This window comes from Hippopotamus amphibius, chromosome 8 (assembly GCF_030028045.1).
Source record: "Hippopotamus amphibius kiboko isolate mHipAmp2 chromosome 8, mHipAmp2.hap2, whole genome shotgun sequence".
In the NCBI taxonomy this organism is placed as follows: Eukaryota; Metazoa; Chordata; class Mammalia; order Artiodactyla; family Hippopotamidae; genus Hippopotamus; species Hippopotamus amphibius.
In genome coordinates this window covers 40479592-40485717 of record NC_080193.1, presented here as the reverse complement: position 1 = coordinate 40485717, position 6126 = coordinate 40479592, and positions in this window count along the sequence as shown.

Here is a 6126-nt window from a genome sequence, read left to right as displayed (position 1 = left end):
TTTCATTACATTCACAGAGTTTGCCATCATTGCTACCACCTAATTTTAGAACAAATTATTTTTTACAAAGATGCAAAAGCAATGCAGCAGTGGAAGTATAGCCGTTTCAATAAATAAACCTCGGCATAAACATCTTACCTGTGTGAAAATTAATTCGAATCAGATCATGGACTTAAATGTAAAGTGGGAAACTATGAACTTTCAGAAAAAGAGAAAAAAATGGGAAAAATCTCCAGCATCTAGGACTAGGAAAATATTTCTTAAATTTGATAGCAAAAACATGAGACCCTAAATTAGACTTTATCTAAATTAAAAACTTATGTCCAGTGAAAGACCTTGTTAAGAAGATGAAAAGACAAGCTACAGATGGAGAGAAAACATTTGCAAATCACATATTTGATGAAGGACTAATCTCTACATAAAAACTCAGGACTCAATTTAAAAAAGATTTCATTAGAAAATGGCTAAAATATATGAACAAACATTTCAGTGGCAAATAAGCATGTGAAAATATGTTCAATATTATTAGTCATTAGGGAAATGCAAATTACAATAACCATGGGATATTACTAAATAGTTATTACATTTGGTAAAATAAAAAAAAATAACACCAAATGCTGATGATTATGTGTAGAAACTGTCTTATTCATACATTATTGATGGGAATGTAAAATGGTACAACCTCTCAGGTTGCAGTATCTTATAAAACTTAGAAACAGACTCACACAGAGAACAAACCAGGGGGGACGGGTTTAAGGGGTAGATAGGGAGATTGGGATTGACGTGTACACACTGCTATATTTAAAATGGATGACCAACAGGAACCTACCATATAGCACAGATGACTTGGCTCAATATTATGTAATAACCTAAATGGGAAAAGAATTTGAAAAAGAAGAGATATATGTGTATGTATAACAATCAATTTGGTGCACACCTGAAACTAACACAACATTGTTAATCAACTATACTCCAATATAAAATAAAAAGTTAAAAAAACAAATATATAATTAACATATGAAATAGCAAGTACAAACTTGGGCATTTATTCCAGAGAAACAAAACCTTAAGTTTTATGTTTATATGTTTATTCAAACCGCTACACAAATGTTCATAGCAGCTTTATTCAGAATAGCAAAAAACATGAAACAACCCAGATTGTCTTCAACAGGTAAATGGTTAAACAAACTGCAAAAGCTCCATGCCATGGATAATACTCAGAAATGAAAAGGAAATAATTATTGATCTACTCAACAGCTTGGCGAAATCTCCAAGGAATTAATGAACGTGAAAAAAGCCAATCCTAAAATGCACATCTCATGATTCATTTACATAGCATTCTTGAAATAATAAAATAGTAGAACAGGAGAACAAATTGGTGATTGTCAGGAGTTAAGGAGAGAGTGGGTGTGGCTATAAAATAGCCACTTGAAGGAGGCTTTCGGTTGTGGAACAGTTGTGCATTACAACTACCAACATCAATAATCTAATTATGATGTTCTACTGTAGCTTACAATATACTATCACTGGATAAATTTCTTAAAAGGAACATGTGATCTCTCTGTATTATTTCTGACAATTGCATAAATATCTATAATTATCTCAAAATAAAAAGTTTAATAATAATAATATATTGACTTATATTACTATTAATAAAAACACAGGATGGGAGGAAATGCAGACACTAATCTTTTCATTCTGGAGTGTGAAATAAAATGGAAGGAGATTAATAAACATGCATAAAAGATATTGAATACAAATAAATCTGAGGTGAAATTTTCACTAGAGTAACATAGACTGTTCCGTGAAGTTATCAAGGCTCTTCAGTGCACGGGAGCCAGGATACACATTACGACTCATCCTTTACGGACTGAAAACCCTGGCTCAGTCCTTTAGCCTATTTGGAATTTATTTTCTTTGTATGTAGAAGAATTATCCACCTGCTCTTCAGTTATCTGGATTACACAAGCCAAATTATATCGGTGCCACTTCAGGTTTCCTTGGTAATTAAATCTTTCCCATCTTCTAACCTTTCTAATGAAATGCGTCTGCTCAAAATGCAGAAATAATATCTCAGGGAAATTGAAGATGTAATCTGACACTAATGCTCTAAATTGTTTGAGTATTTGGATATATCTTCTCCAGTCCAATACTGTCTGTGTAAAACCAAATATTTCAGTAAAAAGTTGAAAAAAGACTTTCTCATTGTTAATATCCATTGTTAATATCCACTTTAGAATGCTGGAGCTTGAGGAAATATCAAAAATTACTTATCTTAAACTTTTCATTTGAAATGTGTGGTGACAAATCCAGAGAAACGAATGGCTGACCCCATATCACATATATTTAAGGGTCCGGTAAGATAGAACAAGGCATGCTCCTGTATTAGGAAGCTCCAGTCACTCATATCTGAAACATCTGGAAAACACACCTACATATGCCACATGGCAAAAAAAGAGAGTGTGGAGAATTGTGTAGCAATTCTTACATGCTTTCCATTAAACAGGCATGCTTCCCTGTCCTCCCATTCCGTTGGATAAAATAAGCAATCACGCCATTTGGTCTAAACCAAGGGGATAAATAACTTCAACCCCTCCTGTGTCTACTCTGAATGGATAATGAAATCTCGCTGGAAATGAAGGTGATGAGAAATACTGTTTGAGACCCACTATGAGTGACAAAACGTTATAGAGACACAGTGAATCAACTAAAATTTATTTTGTATCTAATTTATCTTTATATTTGGCCTGCAATAAACAATTGCATGAGTGATCTGCTACATTATCTCCACATGATTATATCCATAATGATTATCTGTCACTACCAAGCAAAATTCATCACTTCTTGACAAGTTAATTTCTTGACTTTCTCACTATACACAAAAGTCCCAGTTCCCCATTTGGCATAAATAATCCAGCAATATTTCTGGACTGAACTTCCATGTCTGCTACGCTAGTGGCTCATCTGCCTGTAGCAGGTTTTCTCAACCTCAGCAGTATTAATATTGGGGAAGGGGGGATAATTCTTTGTTGGGTGGAACCGTTTTCTGCATTGTAAGATATTTACTAGCTTCCACAGCCTTGACCCAGGAGGTGCCAGTTAGCACTCCCCACCAGCTGTGACAACCAAAAATATCTCCAACATTGCCCAGATACCCTGGGGGTCAAAATCCCTTCACACACTCAAAGGCTCTGAGAACTACTGACCTATAGATTATGAACTACCAATTCCTTCCCTTATTGTCTATTCCCATTTGAAAGCTTTCCTTTCTTCAATGTTTAGCTGAAATCCCACCTTCTAAGTAGATATAAAGAGATCTCCTGTTTTCTTACTTTTTTCTTCTGATAAAATTTCAATTTTTAATATTTTTTCTGATTTAGAAGGTGCCTTAACTTATTCACTTATTGTAATACAATAATTCTGTGAAATTTGTTCTTTGCAGCACTATTTACAATAGCCAAGACATCTAAGCAACCTAAGTGTCCATGGACAGATGAATGGATAAAGAAGATGTGGTACATATATACAATGGAATATTGCTCAGCCAGAAAAAGAATGAAATAATGCCATTTGCCATAACATGGATGGACCTAGAGATTATCATACTACTTGAAGTAAGTCAAACAGAGAAAGACAAATATCACATGATATCACATCACATTTATGGTTACCAAAAGGGAAAGGGGGTGAGGGATACATTAGGAGTTTGGGATTAACATATACACACTACTATATATAAAATAGATAATCAACAAAGACCTACTGTATAGCACAGGGAACTACACTCAATATTTTGTAGTAACCTATATGGGAAAATAAACTGAAAAAAGAATATATTTATATATTTACATATATATATACATATATTTCCGAAACTGAATCACTTTGCTGTACACCTGAAACTGAATCACTTTGCTGTACACCTGAAACTAACACGACATTGTAAATCAACTATATTTCAATTAAAAAAAAAAATCAAAGAGAGCAATTTCCAGAGAAGTTGAGGAACTAAAACAAATATTGCACAAACTGTAAATGACAGATTATGCTTTGTAACCTGGCACCAAAGTGTTATCCACAATATTAAGATGCCTTGCTAACTTCATCGACTTTCTTCTAGCATATTTCTTACCTTGGTCTTATTATCAGTCTTTTATAAATGCTTATTCTGCTTCCATTAGAGAGAGAATAGTATCTGAATTCCATTAGCATCTTTGACTTTTTATATACATATTTTATGTCATATAATATAGTTTTTATTAATTGATTATTTGGGGCCAGAAAGACAGTTTGGGGCAGTTTAGCTTTCACAGCAAAACCCTATGACTTACCAACTAACATTAGCCATATTTTAGATATGAGGAAACCGAGTCTCAGAGATTAGGTGGCAGGGATTTGACAGGGTTTGGACTGCAGCCCAGGCTGATTGAATCCACGGCACGTGTTCTGAATCACTAGCATTAAAAAAATAAAGGAAAACTGCGTATTGCATTAATTTCATTCCTGTTGCATCAATTTGGGCATGATTGCTCAAGGCCAAGTACACCTGGTGGCCTGTACACAAATCAGTTCAGCCTGTTGTTATGTGGCAGACTCACCTTTTCATGTCAAACTGTCATGTTCCAATGGGAACCTTCAGGCCCCCAGCACTGTCTGTCTGTGGCTCTTTGAAGCACTTTTTTTAACCTTTACTCCAGTGATGGAATGCTACTCAACCCCTAGAAAAATGAAATAAGCAAATAAAAAATGCACTCTTAAGAATATATATTAGGGCATGAGTTGAATCCTTTTTAATTGACTGGGTATATGTCACTTCTTATTATGGGCCATTCCTATCGTGGCAACGTGTTTGTGACTCAGAGTCCTTCCTGGATGTCTTGAAACCCTATAAGCACACGAGCATTTGTTTTGCCCCTGGAGTAGGAGGCTTATATCCCCCCTAAATCCCTGAATTTGCATTATATACAAAGATTTTATGCTCTACCCAAAAGATGGACTTATTAATTTAGCAAAATCAACATGTTCCCATGATTTCAAAGTCAGAACATATTGTCTGACACGGGTGATGACAAGACATAATGTTTGAAATTAGAACTTTCCTGAAAGAGTAATTTCATCAGCAGTTGCTATAATTATAGATGTTTGCTTTACAAGGTTAAATTAAGCCAATATATTCAAAACATAAATTCAATTTAGAAACTAAAACTTTCTTAAAGGACTTTTTTATCTTTTTATCTTATACTTTATTTTTATCTTATACTTACCAAACCCAGAGTCTTTAGTATTTCCAGATGACTTAACCTGTCTGTGACTTGGTTTCCTTTTCTGTTATCCATTCTGCATGTGGCACAGATAAATATTTAGAATTAATGAGCCAGAGAAGAGCCTGCACTTTCACTTCTAAAATCATCCTTTCTGTTCTGATGAAACTATTTGAATAACTTCAAAGTCTCTTCACAGTGTGAATTCATCTGAGACCCCAGGACATTTTCCTTCTTTAGATAAACTCTGGGCCAACTTGTAACACTTCTTCTTCCCTTATACTGTATCAAAGCGTTTCTGAATTTGTTCACAGAGAAAAGTTTTGCAAGATGGGGAGATAATGAGCCTTGTTCTCTAAGGCTCTGGTTCCCAGTCTCACCCACACTCCCTCCCATACTGCTATTCCTCACTTGCCAGCCCTAGCGTCCACGGCTGGAAGAACACATTGCTCTTTTCTAGACAGTGTGTTGGCCACTGCCAGCACACAGGTGGCAGTAGAGGACTAAGCTAAAGTAAGCAGCCTTTGCTGTTCCATTTTCACAAGCCTGGTGCTGCAGCCCTGAGAGCCCCAGGATGGCCACAGCAGCAGAAGGGTGTTTGAAAGCCCTGCTAACTGGAGATGAGTGCTGTCATGCTCCTGCCAGCCCAGCCTGGAGTAGTTCTAAAGGCAAATCAATTGCCCAAGGTGCAGGGTCAATGCAACCAGTTGAGCCAATTTTGCTTCTGTTGCTTCAGCAAGCATTTGTTTGCTTTACTATATCTTACAACTTGCATCGATTTCTATCTAAATAGTTTATCACTCTGCTGCATTTTCCTATCTCTTTAAGGAACATCATCATCATATTTTTAGGAAAAATTGCCTTT